The 18,863-nt window shown below is 51.4% G+C and overlaps 1 pseudogene; it reads right to left on the minus strand.

The window, feature by feature from the left end:
• Positions 1-13,615: 13,615 nt before the first annotated feature.
• LOC133357107 (DCN1-like protein 5) lies at positions 13,616-14,397 on the minus strand (annotated as a pseudogene).
• Positions 14,398-18,863: the final 4,466 nt, after the last annotated feature.

Genomic DNA, 18,863 nt, shown 5'->3' on the forward strand with positions numbered 1-18,863 from the left:
TGATGCTGCTGATAAGAGTGGTTGTGGTTGTGCTGGATGGAGACAGCGTGTGATGCTGCTGATGAGAGTGGTTGTGGTTGTGCTGGATGGAGACAGCGTGTGATGCTGCTGATGAGAGTGTTTGTGGTTGTGTTGGATGGAGACAGCGTGTGATGCTGCTGATGAGAGTGGTTGTGCTGGATGGAGACAGCGTGTGATGCTGCTGATGAGAGTGTTTGTGGTTGTGTTGGATGGAGACAGCGTGTGATGCTGCTGATGAGAGTGTTTGTGGTTGTGTTGGATGGAGTCAGCGTGTGGTGCTGCTGATGAGAGTGTTTGTGGTTGTGTTGGATGGAGTCAGCGTGTGATGCTGCTGATGAGAGTGGTTGTGTTGGGTTGGATGGAGACAGCGTGTTATGCTGCTGATGAGTGTGGTTGTGCTGGATAGAGTCAGCGTGTGATGCTGCTGATTAGAGTGGTTGTGGTTGTGTTGGATGGAGACAGCGTGTGATGCTGCTGATGAGAGTGTTTGTGGTTGTGTTGGATGGAGTCAGCATGTGATGCTGCTGATGAGAGTGTTTGTGGTTGTGTTGGATGGAGACAGCGTGTGATGCTGCTGTTGAGAGTGGTTGTGGTTGTGTTGGATGGAGACAGCGTGTGATGCTGCTGATGAGAGTGTTTGTGGTTGTGTTGGATGGAGTCAGCGTGTGATGCTGCTGATGAGAGTGGTTGTGGTTGTGTTGGATGGAGTCAGCGTGTGATGCTGCTGATGAGAGTGGTTGTGGTTGTGTTGGGTGGAGTCAGCGTGTGATGCTGCTGATGAGAGTGTTTGTGGTTGTGTTGGATGGAGACAGCGTGTGATGCTGCTGTTGAGAGTGGTTGTGGTTGTGTTGGATGGAGACAGCGTGTGATGCTGCTGATGAGAGTGTTTGTGGTTGTGTTGGATGGAGTCAGCGTGTGATGCTGCTGATGAGAGTGGTTGTGGTTGTGTTGGATGGAGTCAGCGTGTGATGCTGCTGATGAGAGTGGTTGTGGTTGTGTTGGGTGGAGTCAGCGTGTGATGCTGCTGATGAGAGTGTTTGTGGTTGTGTTGGATGGAGTCAGCGTGTGGTGCTGCTGATGAGAGTGTTTGTGGTTGTGTTGGATGGAGTCAGCGTGTGATGCTGCTGATGAGAGTGGTTGTGGTTGTATTGGATGGAGTCAGTGTGTGATGCTACGTGTGGTTGTGCTCGCTCGAGACAGCGAGTGCTTGCGGCGCTGTGGAGAGGCGTTGTGTGCACGAGGCGAGCGGGTTCTGTCTCTCTGTGTGTGCAGAGGCGGGGATAAAACGCATAGGGCTGCAGCAACAGCAGCAGGGGTGGTTGGTGGCGGGGGTGGTGGTGGTGGAGGGAAGGGAGGGAGAGGAGGAGGAGGAGGGAGGCAGGACATAATTTAAATTCCCAGCGATTGCGCCGCTGCAAAGAAGCAAAGCGTCAGCCTCTGGCGCAGAGAGACCGAGGCGAGCGAGCGAGTGGAAGGAGGCACAGACAACAATAGCTCAGCCTCATCGGCTTTGTGTAAATCATCTGAATAGGTCTAGAGGCCGTGCTGGGGCAAGCCAAGCGAGCCGGCCAGCTTGAGCCGAGACAGAGAGGGCCCACCAACTTGTCCACGTTGTGCCCACTGCACCTCATCCCCGCGAGACAGGAGACATGCATCACGTCCCCCCCCTACCAAGTAATTGAGATGGCCTGCTAACGGGGCACAAGGGTAACATCAGCGCATGCAGCAGCAGCAGCAGCAGCAACAGCAGCGGCAGCAAGAATTTAATATAAAAGCCAGCGTCTCAACAAGTAAGTGACGTGTACAGCACCCCCCCCCCTCTGTGTGTGTGTGTGAGTACACGCGTGCGTACGTACGTGTGTGTGTGTACGGGCGCGGCACGGGCTCGAGAAGCGATGGACTAATGTGGGTACAGGAGGGTGGGGGGGTGGACGTTCGCTCCCTCTGGGCAGTCGACCTCCAGCAACAGCGGAGAGGCGAGAAGAGCGACGCTCACAACAGCGAGTGGGAGCGTCGGGTGGATAAAACGCAGAGAACTGGCACAGTTTTGGAGCACAGGTGGGGGCATCTGCCAGTCATCTCGGTCGATCAACCCATGGCCGTGCCGTGACCTCCTTCCACTGAGCCGTCGACACTTCACGTGGCCTCAAGTGCACCTAGCCTGGCACAGGCGCCGTGGTACCATCACCGCCACTTGGTGGCGAATGGCGGTTGTTGTTGTTGTACACGTGTCTGCGTCCGCCCTGCCTCATCAACAACACTTGCCCTGCCAGACTGTTAAAGTCTTTAGGGGGGGGGTGAGTTCTTTGTCTGTGTGTGCGTGAGTACATGCGTGTGGGGAGCGATAGTGCAGCGGTCAGGCGCTGCTGTGCTACGAGCGATGATTATCTGAAGCTGTTCTGAGCCTCCTCTACGTCGACTCGGCCTCTAATGAGTGCCAGGCGCGGTGTATGAGCATCGCCCCTAGGGAGACAAAGGCGGCCTAAGACGGTGCTGCTCACCCACCCGTTCGTGTGCCGCGCCAGCCCTAATCGATGTTCGCCAACAAGCACTTGCCCCCAAAAGCACGTGAAGGCTATACGGGTGGAGCTTTGTCTTTGTGTGTGTGTGAATACGTGTGTGTGTGCATGTTTCCGCGTGGGTTACATGTATTGTGTTACGTACAAACACGTTACATGGGCTGTGTGCATCAGTAGAGATTGGTAGAGTAAATCATGATCATGCGTTACCGATGCAGTATTAGGAAGCCAAGCGACACTCATTACTTTAGAACTGATTTTTTTGGTTTGTGTTCAGTTTGTTGTCCTTCCCCTGCACCTCCGGTTAGCAGGGTTGGCTACGTACGGTGCGAAAGAAGTTCAACACACATGGACGTGCCAGTGTACACTGTATCATGGCACACATACACCACACATACACTACACATACACCACACATACACCACACATACACCACACATACACTACACATACACCACGCATACACTACACATACACTACACATACACCACGCATACACTACACATACACCACACATACACCACGCATACACCACGCATACACCACACATACACCACACACACACACTCTACTACATCTGTGTGCTATTACTGGGACGCAAACACGTGACAGTGTACACATCATATATTGACGCACGTGCATCTAGTATACACCTTTGTGCTAGTATCACAAGTACTATCGGTTACAACAAACAAAGACAAAGATCCTCCGTATAACCTGATATATACTGTTGGGGCAAGTGCTGTTAGCGCGCACCTATGAAGGCCGGCACGGCACACGAGGGGGTGGGTGGCCAACACCACGCCAGGCCGCCTTTGTATCCCCAGTGGCGATGTTTTACACACCGAACCAGGTACTCATTTGAGGCTGAGTCGACCTAGGGGAGGCCCAGGACCGGTTCAGATAATCGTCACTGTGTGTTGGCCGTGAGGGGGAATCGAACTCGGGTCGCCGGGTTTCGAAGCGTAGCGTAGCGCTAACCGCTGCACCACCGCTCCCCACACTGTCGGTCAACACACACAAACACACTCCACCTAGGTTATTCATTCACGACCCTTTGTCAATCCACGGCTGGATGAACGCCTCCCCACATCGTGTCCGGTCATGGGGGTTTCTTTGACCATACTTCACCGCGCTCGTCTGTGCGGGTTCAGTGAAGGTGACGGTGGTTCGTGGGGAAGATCGTGGAGGGGCTAGTCCTGTCCCTACACCGTATCGCTCGCCACTGACGTTCGCCGCGAAACTGATTGCATTGCATCCTTGCTGGTGGCAGACGAATAACTCCACCGCGAGAGAGTCACACGGAGTGCGTGAGACTCATCCCAACACGGCAGAGTTCTCAGCCGGGTAACAGCAAATCAACTCTTTTTAACGTGATCGTGATTCGTGCGATGTCTGTTTTGCTGGCCGATTTGAATCACTGCTCCCGAAGCAATAATTGAAACAAGTAAATGAATGGGTAAATAAATAAAGCGGTGGCCCAAAAGCCAGTACACGTGGGCTTATTTTATTTCTATGAACACTGGCATTCAAAAAATTATGATTGTGTAACACATTCCTGCGGAGGGAGCTGGTAGGAACGTTGGGTTGCTCGGTCAATGGCCAGGGTCAATGGCTGCGTGGTGTATTCCGCAAATATGCCCGACTGTGAGGCCGGGCACAAGCCGGCGTGAGTAGATTAAACGTTCAGTTGTATAAGGGCACCACGGGGTGACCAGCCCCTCCCCACCCAGCCCCACCCCCCACCCAAACCCACCCTCCCCACCCAGCCCCTCTCCACCCTCCCCACCCAGCCCCTCCCCACCCAGCCCCACCCCCCACCCAAACCCACCCTCCCCACCCAGCCCCTCCCTGCACGACGGACACAATAATCCCCTGTGGGCTGGTGTAACCAGGAGGTTCCTACCAGTATTATATAAGTTAATGTGTTATCTATCTTCATAATTACATGTTGATCGATGTATCCTTCCTGGAGGGGTCACCCCACACCAGTTGTTTACAAAACGCGATCAGCTAACGCCAAATGAATTGAGACAAAACGTAGTGGATGGATGGTTCAAAGTGTTACAAATTGTAATCTTAAAATAATAATAATAATGATCCTAAATCCATTTCGAAAGAGAATTCGTGCATGCATTGGTAGTCACGTAAGTCACCTTGAACATTTGGTAAGATAAATGAAATAACTCTTTGTGATTTATTAAAATAAAAATAATAACCCCAGATCCAGGATGGTCATGTCTATGCGCCGCTTCTCGGTGGCAGCCCCAACAGTCTGGAACGATATCCCTCTGCACATTCGCAGCATCACCTCAATCGCCTCCTTCAAGAGACACTTAAACACTCACCTCTACAGTCACGCTTTCGAGCGACTCTGAGCTTGGCTCCGCGCCTCTGAGTTGCGGCCACTACGTCTGCAAATTTGCGCGCGTTACAAATGTAACTATTATTATTGTCCTGACCTTTGGCACCCCCCACCCCCTCCCCCCATATCAAATTTGGCCTACTCTTCCACGCCGACCAGACCTGTTGGAATGTGTGGGAATAGCCACACTCTACCCCCCACCGCCGCCCCAAAAACACGCAACCAACCCTACCGACCAAACTGCTCCGGGTGGACAAGAGGCGAGGGTAGGGGGTGCTTGCAGCTGTTGATGGACTACGAATCTCGCCCACCGTCGTTTCCACCGATGCGCCAGGAAATGGGAATCGAACCGATGCCCTCTTGGATCGCGAGCCCTGTGGTTACCGTGACAGCCTGCGTAGCAGCCCCTCTGCGTGTCTGTTTAGTTTGCATGTTCACCACAAATACGCGTGGTTCATGCGGTACTCGAATCCTTGCAAGCGGCATCTTATTTGGTTCTTTCGGTAAAGTCACGTAGGTAAAAAATGAAATTAAAATTAATAAAAAATAAAACAATAAAATCACGACGTTTCGGAGGCAACACAAGTCTCCGTCATCAGGTGGGACCGTCACAGCCAGATTTGCTGCATCAAGTGATGCAGCAAATCCACCTGATGACGGAGACTTGTGTTGCCTCCGAAACGTCGTGATTGTATTGTTTTATTTTTATTAATTTTAATTTCATTTTTTACCTACGTGACTTTACTGAAAGAACTAAGAGTATGAATCCTTGCAGTCACGAACGCTTCAAATCTAGAATCTTATTTGGTGTTTGGACATCTGAACACCTCCTGTTTTCATTGCCGGCTGTAACACCGGTAACCGTTTATCATTAGTGGTTACCGGTAACTCAAAGAACGCAACCGTAATAATGTAATTGCTCACAGACGGAGGATTCTCGACGGCAATCGGCGCGAATGTGGCCGTGGGATGCGTCCGTTGGGTCCTCCCATCGTGCCTTGCACGTCACGCGACGTCACCACACAGCCTTGTCAAAACCACCAACTCAAGAGAGTAGAAATGATGGCCGTGTTATTATTCAGAGGCAGCAGCAGCTGCACGATGGTAAAACAGTTTTCCGGTTTCACCCTTGCTATGAATCATCAGTGCAGCGTAGCGTTCATTTGTCTGTACGTTGATAGCACGGCTGGCTACGTACTGTGCGAAAGAAGTTCAACATCGATACACGTGTCAATGTGCACCGTATCGCGGGACACACACACCACACATACACCACACGTGGACTATTGCTGGTATGCACACACGTGTGAGTGTTCACATAAAGATCCCCCTATAGCCTTAACAGACTGTAGGGGCAAGTGCTGTTCGCGAGCACCTATAAAGGCCGGCACGGCACTGTACACGAGGGGGTGGGTGGCCAACACCACGCCCGGCCCCCTTTGTCTCTCTAGTGGCGATGTTTACACGTCGCCCCAGCTACTCATTTGACGCTGAGTCGACCTAGGAGAGGCCCAGAATCGGTTCAGATAATCGCCACCGGTGTTGGCCGTGAGCGGGAATCGAACCTGGGTCGCCCGATTCGTAGTGCAGCGTGCTAACTGCTCCACCACCGCCCCCCACGCATCATATATATTGACATACGTACATTATTCTGCCATGTGCCTAGACAATGTTGCACGAATCTTCACACGGCACCTAGAATACGCACACGCTACAGGACATCGGTACACGTGCCGTGCTCTAGTATCTTGGCCTTTGCGGGGCTGTTTGGGCCATTGCCACCACCACGAACGTCTCCTTGAAGCGTCTCCGCGTTCTCCCTGTTTCTCTGCGTCTTCCAAACCGAGACAACATCCACCTTCTGGGCCGGTGTTGAATGTTTAATGTCCACTGAAGATCGTGGTCTTCGTCTTGCCCGCCGCCACCCCCCCCCCCCCCGGAACACCCCACAGTGTTACCTCCAACGCCATCCTTCACGGCCAATGACAGTTCATCCTCCATCCTGGCCACGTGTCCCAGATATTGCGTGTGTCCTGAACTTGACCTCACCTGGTAGCCTTCAGTCATCGTCGCCTCTGGCTATTATTTCAAGGTTCAACCTTGAGAAACGAGAGCCAGGTTGTACCCTTTCTGGCGGGGCAATACAACAAAACAGGAGGCGTCATGATGTTCAAACACCAAATAAGAAACCTTTTGCAAGTCTTCATTAACGACACACATCACTTGTGGTGAACATGCAAACAAACACGCTCTGGTAATTAATATATGATGCATTGTATTTGAAAACCATTGGCCTACAGCAGAGACGGCAGCCTTCTTCATGGCCTCGTCTTACCGCCGGTGTCACACCAGAGAACGACGCCGCAGGGCGAGCAGCACCAGCACAATGCCACACGTGTCAGGGCATTCGTAGCTCGGGGTGAGCAGCTAAGTCATGGGACAGCTTTTTCATACTTTGATACTGACAAAAAAAAGTCCCATGATACGTTATTTGTTTCATGCTCTCAAATCACGCGCATCTATTATTTTAAAGGAGAATTCATTCTCAGGGAAGTTGTGTTTTTCAAGGGAGAAATTGTCCTTCCTGGCAACTGTTTTGTTGTATATCACCACGTGCTATGAAGAAGGGCCATTGCCCGAAACGTCGCCTGTTAAGGCAACGCAGCGTTCTTGTTGTTGACGAACGTGTTGATTCGTTTTGTGTAATTGTGATTGGGCAACACAGCCAACGCAGCAGCAGCATCACCAAATCAATTGTTCCATATCAGTTTCACGTGAATCGAGCACACACACACACCGCTTCCACACACCAACGCGGAATGGGTCTCAGCAGCGACGCGCCGTGCGAGCATCTGATTGGCTGAAGATGGGGTGTTCATTTGCTTTCGTTCATGAAGAGGATTAATGAAGAGAGAGAGAGACGACGCGAGAGAGCAAATGCTCACAAAGACAAAGATCCCCCGTATAGCCTTTTGAATACTTTTGGGGCAAGTGCTGTTAGCGAGTACCACCTATGAAGGCCGGCACGGCACACGATGGGGTGGGCCGCAAGCACCGCGCCCGGCCACCTTTGTCTCCCCCCCCTTGCGATGTTTTTTTTTACACCGCATTAGAGGCCGAGTCAGCCTAGGGGAGGCCTCGGACCGATTGAACAAAAACTCGTCGCCTAGGTGTTGGCCGTGAGCCCGGGAGTCGAACTCGGGTCGCCGGTTTCGTAGCGCGGCGCGCGTTAAAACCTCTCCCACTGCCGTTCCCCGCAAATGCCCAACAGCCGCAACGCAACGCATTCACGTGGCCCAGCGTGTAAGGAAGCTAGCGCAAGAGCACTCAAGAACCCCAGCAAAGACGCCGCCTTCAACACGCTCCTGCTAAACGCTTGGAAAACTGTGGAACAGCAGCCAAAGAGCGCGCGCAAACCCCCCGGACGTACGAGATAAGGGAGTTTGTTCTCGGAATTTGCGCCGTGTTTACACTACAGCACTCATAAATTGACCAGGGAGCACGCGGAAACAGCGCAGGGGAAGTGAGAAAACCCGCAGATGTCAAACCGTCGACCAAGTGAATGCGGCCTCGGCAGGACACACAACGGCCGGAAGCTGAACACGTCCCGCAATAACAACACGTGCGCGGGTGTGTGGACAACACCCAGTGACGATTGTCTGAACCGGTCCTGGGCCTCCCCTAGGTCGACTCAGCCTCAAATTACTACGTGGTGTGATGTGTGAGCATCGCCACTAGGGAGACAAAGGCGGCCGGGCGTGGTGCTGGCCACACACCCCCTCGTGTGCCGTGCTGGCCTTCAAAGGTGCTCGCTAACAGCACTTGCCCTAACAGTCGGTGAAGGCTACACGGGGGATCTTTGTTTTTGTGGCTTTCAAAGTAAAAAAAAACTATGTAACAGGCAACGTTTCAGGCAATGACCCTTCTCCATAGCACCATAGATAGGCCAGAAAGGATCGTGGTCAGTGGAGGAGGACGGTGAAATCGCAGCTAAGGGAGGCGACGTGAGTGGAGGCGATCGAACGACGAGAAGTATTGATCGTGGCATCGCGCGTTTGTGATGGATGGATGAATGGGGGGTAGAATGGGGTTGGGTGGGGGGGACCCTTTAATCCAGCAGTGGATAAATCTGTCTACGGCTGGCGACGATGCTGACGAGCGGCAGTGAGTCACGTGTGCGCACACACGCATTCTGAAATTCCAGCGTACGGCCCAGATGTTTCAGCTTGCAAGTGCCAACGCATTGTCATCTCCGTCCATTACAAAGACGAGCATCGATAACTGCGAGCATACAAAGTGTATTTTACGAAGGACGCGTGAGTTCATAGCAAGGAGCGCAATAAAATACAAACCAAAAAGCCAGAGGCTTAACAAAGTCCACAACACAGGTTTTGTTTGGATAGGTCGCGTAAATAAAAATGCGTCGTCAAACCCGCCACCACCCGACACAGCCAAACAGTAAGCTTTGTCACTTGAGCAGAACGTGCCAATTCGTTACGAGTCCAGCAACACCGATAGTGTGTGGAAGAGTAAATCCAGAACATTTACAATCTCAACAGCGAAGCAGCGGCCGTGATCTACCCACTGCTGGATGAGGCCCCTCCCAAAACCGTCGCCATCTCTCACGACACCCGCGCTGTTGACGATCCAATTGGCGCCCCGCGCAAGCACCGCCCCACCGCGTGCTGTAGGAACAAAGATTTGTGCATGCACCCTCGTGGCTATACGAGCTCAACAATAACAACAACAATAATAAATAATAATAATACACAATATTAAAACTCTGCTTAGCTTCCGAGATCTGGTGAGATCGAGTGCATTCATTCCGGAGGTGATTTGGTTATAGGATGTAAGACAAAGATCCCCCGTATGGCCTTAACAGACTGTTGGGGCAAGTGCTGTTAGCGAGTAGCAGCACCTATTCAGGCCGGCACTGTACACGAGCCCGACCGCCTTTGTCTTCCCAGTGGCGATGTTAACACCTTGCAAACAGCTCCTCGTTTAAGGCTGAGTCGACCTAGGTTCAGATGAACCCGGAACCGGTTGAGATGGACAGGATGGCTCAAAGTCAGCACAAATGGGTTGATAACATCTGTTTCAACAAATCACGTCGTATTATTTCAATTGTGTTCAAACTGGTTCCCATTAACACGAATGCACGTGTTTGTGTTCGTGAACATACTTGAATATCAGGATTACTTCCCAGCAAGGAATCGCCATCAGTCCGGGAATTGGCATCTCCCGTGTTCGGTTGTTGGCAGCAGCAGGAATTGGTTTTTGTGGGCGAGATTTTGCGAACCGGTGTTTGCTAGATTGGTTCTAAGATGGAAAACTTATAGATTTTTAGAACTGCTTCTTGTGTTGCGTTTAGTTTTGTTTTCCTTTCACCCGGCACCTCCGATTAGTGCGGTTGGGTACGCACGGTGCGACAACAGTTCAACATTCACACGTACACTGCCCATAGACTCAACACTGCCCATAGACTCAACACTGCCCATAGACTCAACACTGCTCATAGACTCAACACTGCCCATAGACTCAACACTGCCCATAGACTCAACACTGCCCATAGACTCAACACTGCCCATAGACTCAACACTGCCCATAGACTAACACTGCCCATAGACTCAACACTGCCCATAGACTCAACACTGCCCATAGACTCGTCACTGCCCATAGACTAACACTGCCCATAGACTCAGCACTGCCCATAGACTCAACACTGCCCATAGACTCGTCACTGCCCATAGACTAACACTGCCCATAGACTCAACACTGCTCATAGACTCAACACTGCCCATAGACTCAACACTGCCCATAGACTCAACACTGCCCATAGACTAACACTTCCCATAGACTCAACACTGCCCATATACTCATCACTGCCCATAGACTAACACTGCCCATAGACTCAACACTGCTCATAGACTCAACACTGCCCATAGACTCAACACTGCCCATAGACTCAACACTGCCCATAGACTAACACTGCCTATAGACTCAACACTGCTCATAGACTCAACACTACCCATAGACTCAACACTGCCCATAGACTCAACACTGCCCATAAACTCAACACTGCCTATAGACTCAACACTGCCCATAGACTCAACACTGCCCATAGACTCAATACTGCCCATAGACTCAACACTGCCCATAGACTCATCACTGCCCATAGACTCAACTCTGCCCATAGACTCAACACTGCCCATAGACTCAACACTGCCCATAGACTCAACACTGCCCATAGACTCAACACTGCCCATAGGCTCACCACTGCCCATAGACTCAACACTACCCATAGACTCAACACTGCCCATAGACTCATCAATGCCCATAGACTCAATACTGCACCATAGACTTACAACTGCCCATAAACTTAACACTGCCCACAGACTCAACACTGTCCATAGACTCAACACTGCACCATAGACTCAACACTGCCCATGGACTCAACACTGTCCATAGACTCAACACTGCCCGTAGACTCAACACTGCCCATAAACTCAACACTGCCCACAGACTCAACACTGTCCATAGACTCAACACTGCCCCATAGACTCAACACTGTCCACAGACTCAACACTGTCCACAGACTCAATACAGAGAAGAAAAACAGAAGTTTTCATTATTTAATTCCTGCTTCCAGATCAGATCAGTTTCTGTAATTATTTTTAAGGTTCCCTAAAAAAAACAAATTATTGAATGCTTTGTTTGGAATTGGATTTGTATTCGTGCAAGCCTACGTGCTTCGTGCCTGTTCTACAGCGGCCTTGTTACCTCGCGGCGACAGGCACTTTAGAAGTGTAAATCGTTGTAATTATTATTGTCATCAGCAACATCATCTCAAGCGCAGTGGATGACATCACGTCCTACAGACGTCTCGATGTCAATGATGTGGCGGCGACGTCTTTGTCATCCGTTCACCAACGTTGATCGGAAAGTGACCCGCAGTTGTGCTGCTGTAAACTACTTTGGCCGTTATTGATTCAAATCAATCGGAGCGCTCACGATTCGTTCGTCGAAACAGTAACCCGCTGTCGCAGGGGCTGCTCGGATCTTCTCCATCCATGAGCTTATGTCCCTTGCTTCGTCTCTACTCACATCCACTGCCCTTGCATAGAGACCCATAGACTCACTTTCACCTGACCCATAGACTTACGTTGATGAACCAAGACTTACAAAGAGACCCATAGACTCCAATACTCTTACGTGATCCATAGACTTACGTAGAGACACGTATACTCACACTTACACGATCTATAGAAACCAACAGACTCTCACAGAGACCCGCAGACTTACACAGAGACCCATAGACTCACATGGGTTCTCCGTGTGAGTCTAAGGTTATCTAATTTCCATAGCTCGTCTAATTGTATCTCAGTTGTCTCCTTTCAACAAGAACCCAAAACCACATGGAGTCGCGACCTCCGTGACCTCAGGAATACGAGTAACCCCAGCTAAGGTTCCAACATCTACCACCCCTCCCTCCCCTCCCTCCCCTCCCTCCCCTCCCTCCCTCCCTCCCTTCCTTTTTTTTCTTTTTTTAATTACTACTGTTTTATTATAATTCAATTTTTATTTTATTTTGTCACAGGTCGACAACCGTTTTGTGAGTTTGCTTTCAAACGATAAAACATTTGCCAAGACTCCAGTACAATACAAACCGGTCATATATACAAGCAATGATCAGGGTCTGTTTAAATGCATACAATGCTGAAATACAATACAATGTGTACTGCACAAGGCGATCACCACGCTGTGTGCATACGCGAGTTGGGTGAGTTAGCGAGAGGCTTATGTACGGACGAGATAGCGATAGCTCACGTTTAAATTATCATGTCTCTGAGCTCTGTATAACTTGTGTGTGCTCCGCGTGCGTTAAACAACTGCTGAAATGTGTACGGCTGAAGTATTTCCATTTAAGTGGCGCGTTTGGCTCCTGGAGGTGGGAGACGCCGATGTTGGGATAGGAGGCTAAGGACGAGGCTTAGCGATTGACTTCACGCTCGATTTGAAGTTTTCGTGACTGCAAGGATCCATACTCTTTGGTTCTTTAGGTAAAGTCACGTAGGTGCAAATAATAATGAAATAAAAAAAGTGAAAAACAACTAAATTCAATCACGACGTTTCGAGCGCAACACAAGCGTCCTTCATCAGGTGGAGACCACCACAGCGAAAACAGTTTCCTCGTTTCTCTCCCCCCCCACCCTCCTCAGCTATAAAAACCCCTTTCCAAAGCCATCTCTTTGGCATACCTCAGCAACTGTTTTCGCTGTGGTGGTCCCCACCTGATGAAGGACGCTTGTGTTGCGCCCGAAACGTCGTGATTTTATTTAGTTGTTTTTCACTTTTTAATTTAATTTATTATTACTGGTAGGAACCTCCTGGCTACACCAGCCCACAGGGGATTATTGTGTCCGTCCGTCGTGCAGGGAGGGGCTGGGTGGGTAGGGTGGGGCTGGGTGGGGAGGGGAGGTTGGGGAGGGGCTGGGTGGGGAGGGTGGGGCTATACTCAACGTTTAACCTACTTACGCCGGCTTGTATCTGCCCTCACAATCGGGCATATTTGCGGAATACACCACGCCGCTGTTGACCCTGGCCATTGACCGAGCAACCCAAACGTTCCTACTAGCTCCCTCCGCAGGAATGTGTTATTTTCACCTACGTGACTTTACCGAAATAACCAAAGAGTATGACTTCACGCTGCCTACGAAGGCTGCTTTCGCTTCTGCCAGTCCACAAACTCGTCCAGGAGAACTGGCCATGCGCCGTCTTGATCATCGTTGCCGAGGTCTGTGTTCATAGTCCGGCTGAACCCCAGGACATTGCACCATTGATCATTGTTGACCACTTTGTATTTGCATTGCTCCAGGAACTGATGGAAAGAGGAGAAGAGAGGCCAAATCTGCCCAGCAGCAGGGCCAACATGAACGTGGCTGTGTCAATGTCCAAACTTCACTGACCTTTGTCCCTAGTCAAGTCGAAGCAATATCTGTAGATCTGCTTAAAGGACACGGGATCTTTCGATTTAAAGCTTTCGTGACTGCAGGGATTCATCTTCTTGGTTCTTTCGGTAAAGTCACGTAGAAGGGAAGTAATAAAATATTACTTCCCTTCTACGTGACTTTACCGAAAGAACCAAGAAGATGGACATGGGATCATTGAGAAGCGAGCGCAAGTACCCAAACTTTCCCTGCAGCTTTTCTTAGCCTCCAGCTTCGATGCCAACACAAACATGATTATATTTTCAGGTTCAACGTCAATGTCTTCACAGAACTTCTCCATTCCTTCTGGACCAATAACATCGTAATTTCCTGTGTATTCACTACACCAGGTTAAACACCTTTTGTTGGTGAAGGAGTCTTCGTTTTCCATAGTACTGCAAGGCTGTACCCTCACAGAGCCGTCTCTCTTAGAGTGCTTGATTGCGACCTGCTCAGAGCAAGGGGACCTCCTGTTCTTCTTGACGGGCATGCTGTGAGTACAGCGCGGAAGGACGCACAGCCGCATGACACCTCCGCAATTATGGAATTATCGCTTTGCCCATCAAGGTCTTCACGTAAATTCAGTCGATTGAAGGTCCTGTATCGTCTATGGATATTCTCCAGAATGACCAAGGCAAGAACCTCACCGGTGGCTCAAAAAAAACTACTCGGGGAGGACGCGGGCCCTTTGCGATATAACGACGGCGACAATCGTTTCGTTTGTTGTTCTTGTTGTTGCTGCTGCTGCGATTGTTGTGCCGCGATGTTTCAAACGAAGGTGGTGGTGGGGGGGAGGGAGGGAGGCCTTTTTTTCCTCTTCGGCGATGGCGGCCGCGGCTTCTTCCCCACCCTTCCTCCCTAACTCCTCTCCGTGTTAGATGATTCCCAATATCCGTCTCGGTGTATTCTCATCTCCACCCTTTGAAGCCTCTCTTCTCTCTTCGCCTTCGTTAAAGTCGCACGCGCGCGAACAAATTCAATATTCGCCGTGTATGCGCGCACGCACGCACGCACGCATGCGCGCACGCACGCACGCACGCATGCGCGCACGCACGGTGCCGCTAACGAGGATCGATCGAGCGTCGTACGGCGCTCGGCGCGAGCTAACGACGTCGTGCGAACGGGACAGAGACGAGACGAAACAAACAAATTAACGTCTGGACGTTTCCAAAAACGAGACGCCACAAAGCGGTGGGCGTGGGGCTATCGAGGGTGCAGGCGGTGCAACTGCGCCGGAGCCTACACGCAGAGGCGTCCTCCCCCCTCCCCCCCCCCCTCGGATACAGCGAATCGCGGCAATCGCCCCGGGCCCCGCGCTTTGGGGGTGGGTGGGTGGGGAGCGACATGCACTTGTACGTCACGGTGTCAGATGTCGTACTTCCCGTTTCGTTTGAAGGCGTTGGGGTGGTGGGGGCGGGCGGGCGGGGGGGCTCACACGCAATGGGATTTTCCCGGGGGTCCCGCACCCCCAAACCCCCTTATGGTAGCCCCGTCTACTACACGGGTCTAGAAGACGCTGTCTTCTCGACAGACCTGTTCTTCACCTGAGGACGGCTGCTTGCGTTGTGGCCGAAACGTCGTGAGAATTATTTTATAAAGTTTTTTATTTATTTATTTTTTATTTCCATTCTACGTGACTTTACCGAAAGAACCAAGAAGAGGGGTCTAGAGGAGTTCAGGCGCTAGGGAGGGAAAGGGGGGGTGTTCGTCCCGGTGAACTCCTCGACACGAGGCCACCGCGCCAGCTCTCTGCGTGCGCGTCGTGACTTCTTGGAGTCGGTGCGCGGCTCTTGAAGCCCACCGCGAGTCATCGTCGGACGCCGAAGGGGGAGAGAATTTTAAGTGACCCGAGAATCCATCTCAATCCCCGCGTCCGCCTTGGACTCGAGTAATCTCTTATTTGGCCATCGATCGCCCGCGCGCGCGTGCCTGGGTGTGTGTGTTTCTTTGTGTGTGTGTGTGCCTGTGTGTGCGTGTCTGTGTATTACCCTTGCAGTACACACAGACAACTCGTCATCCCCAAGGGGTTTACACCGGGTAATAGATATATATATAGAGAGCGAGAGAGCGTAAGGCAATTAATGTAAGCCATTATCAAGGTGCGCCTCCATCTAAAGGGGGTCACTGGGAGAGAGATACAACGCCTCTGGTATCGCACTGAGAGTCTGGGAGAGGAAGACGTTGAATTAGGATGAACGCGCGTAGGCTAACGACGCACAGTTTCTCACGGCCAAGTAAAGCGACGTGGGGCTGGGGCTGACACGTGGCTAGGAGGGTCAACGTTGGAGCAGCCACGGGAGAGTGGAACGAGCGCCCAGAGGACGCTTCTCTCGGGGTAGATGGAGCGATGAAATCAGCTCGTGTGCAGGTGGTGCTCGGCGGATCATGACATCGCAGGGGGTCGTGGTAGACAGTCGTAGTAATCATTATGCTGTCGACTTGTATCGGATGTGCCGCCACTGCACAGCGCTCGCTCCTCTCTCTCGTACAGAGAGGGGAGAGGACGACTCAGAGAGAGAGAGGACAACCCAGAGAGAGAGGACGACTCAGAGAGATCGAGGGGACGACTCGGAGAGAGAAGGTGGACGAGAGAGAGGATGACTCAGAGAGAGAGATTACTACTCAGAGAGAGAGAGAGAGGACGACTCAGAGAGAGAGGGGACGACTCGGAGAAGGAGAGAGAGGGGACGACTCAGAGAGAGAGGACGACTCAGAGAGAGAGGGGACGACTCAGAGATAGAGAGATTACTACTCAGAAAGAGAGAGAGAGGATGACTCAGAGAGAGAGGACGACTCAGAGAGAGAGGGAACGACTCAAACACGCATGGAGGAACCACGGACGATCGGGAAGGCGGCAGCAGCAGGAGCGAGGCAGTGAGCCAGCGCCAACTCTTTCCCAAGCTCTGCAGTCCTCGATAGATGATGATGGTAACGTTTCAGCCAATCAATGAGTGTTTACTTGCAGGAGGAAACCGGAGCACCCGGAGAAAACCCACGCATGCGAGGGGACAACGCTCTATCCCACACAGATGGAACTGATGGAGTCCACATTTTACGTACCTCATTCTCCTCGCGAGTCAGAGTACGGCTCCTCCTTGTCGTGCCACGGGAATAGAGTTCCACGGCGCATCTGTGTGTGGTCCACCAACCCCTGCTGCCGCTGCTTTCACAGTGCTGAGTTACAGGCAGGCACGTGCACGAGGCACCACTGGTGGTGGCTTCGGGAGGTGTTAATTCCAGCAGTGGATTGACCATGGTTGCTGCTGCTGCTGACGATGATGACGGTGCTTAATGTTGTTCGTCTGGTAAAACACAAATCCATATCAAACTAATCATGATAAAATCAAATAAAACCCCTTAACCGTTGGTTAAGCGTGAGATAAGTCGTAGTTTTGGAGGGGCAGGGGTGTAATGAGTCGGGAGAGATCCCAATTCCCCGCGTGATAAATCCGCGGGAAATCAACGCTGATCGATATTCGGTGGTTAGGGGTCAGCTGTGTTTACGATGGGTTCAACCGGCAAACGGAATGAGGCTGCTGCTGATCAAACTCCACAAATGAACGAGGGGCCCAGACCGATACTAAATTATTTTATTTTGTTTTACCAAGTAAGGCTTCACCACTGAGCGATACAGCTCATCTATAGAAGCGGCCCTGGCTATCACAAATGATAGCCCCACGAAGAGGCTCATCGTGTGCGGAAATGTATAGCAGCAAAGAGATCTAAACGCGTGCCGTTGATTCTAAACGTGGCGGTGCGGGGGGGGGGGGGACCGGAGATCAAGAAGAAAAATCCATGCGACCAGGGAGAGAAAGAGACACTCAAACTCCAAATCTATAGGCGTCAGGTCGGGATCGAACCGACGGACCTCTTGCACACCAGGCGCGGTATTTCCTGGGCTGGGGAGAAATGTGAGGTTCCTTCGACAGCAGCAGCAGCATCAAAATCATCGTTGATTATTTAGACCACGTCTCCCACGCTGCGCCAACCATGGATGTGGTTCCTGTCAACTTCGCTCCTTGATTCCTTCACGGGTGAAGAGGACTCGGTCTCTAGCAGCCACCGACTGTTTCGTCCCATCCACCACCCTGTGTTCACACATCACGACGAGCAACACCGCAGGCCACAACAACGCCCTCACCCACTCTCACCTGCTCGCTCATCCGTCCACTTATAGACCCACTCCTCGACTCACCGGGCCACCCACTCGCCCCACCAAATCGCTCGCTCACACACTCGCCCACCCACTCACCTACCACATCAGTCATGCACTCACTCACCCACTCACCACTCTGCAGGTCACAACACTCCTCTGTCTGCTTCTTCCCTCGCACCGCTCCACTTCGCAATTCCACTCCAATCGTTCGTCACCCCTCCCCACCTCGCTCAATGCGAGAAACGAGTTGCACTCTAGTATATTGCAATGTTTGACGGCGCCGTTTGTTGCCGGCCGCTCGGCATTGTCGACGACTGTTGCGCCTGTGCTCAGGTGACCGTGTAGAGCTACAAAGATTACAAAGATTCATATATTTTGATTTAAAGTTTTCGTGCCTGCAGGGATTCATATTCTTGGTTCTTTCGGTAAAGTCACGTAGAAGGTAAATAATAAAAGAAAAAAAAACATATTATTTTATTATTTTATTATTTACCTTCTACGTGACTTTACCGAAAGAACCAAGAATATAAAGATTAATAACTTATACTCTGCATATCGTTGTTTATTAAGGAGAGGGGGGGTGAGCTTTCCCGACTCACCGCAATCCCGGTTTTACTCGAGCCCGGCTTAGAGAGGTTTTTTGTTGCGCACTCCAAATCAGCTACCGGAGGAGGAGGAGGGGGGCAAGGGGGGGGGCAAGGGGGGGGTGGCTTCGACAATTTCGTCCGGAACTCGCCGCAGCGAGCAGTGCACCACGCTGTGTCGCAGGGTGGTCCCTCGAAGAAGGACGCCGCAGAACTACGACTGAGGTCACT

This window comes from Lethenteron reissneri, chromosome 56 (assembly GCF_015708825.2).
Source record: "Lethenteron reissneri isolate LAM-NWPU_2019-01 chromosome 56, ASM1570882v1, whole genome shotgun sequence".
Lineage (NCBI taxonomy): Eukaryota > Metazoa > Chordata > Hyperoartia > Petromyzontiformes > Petromyzontidae > Lethenteron > Lethenteron reissneri.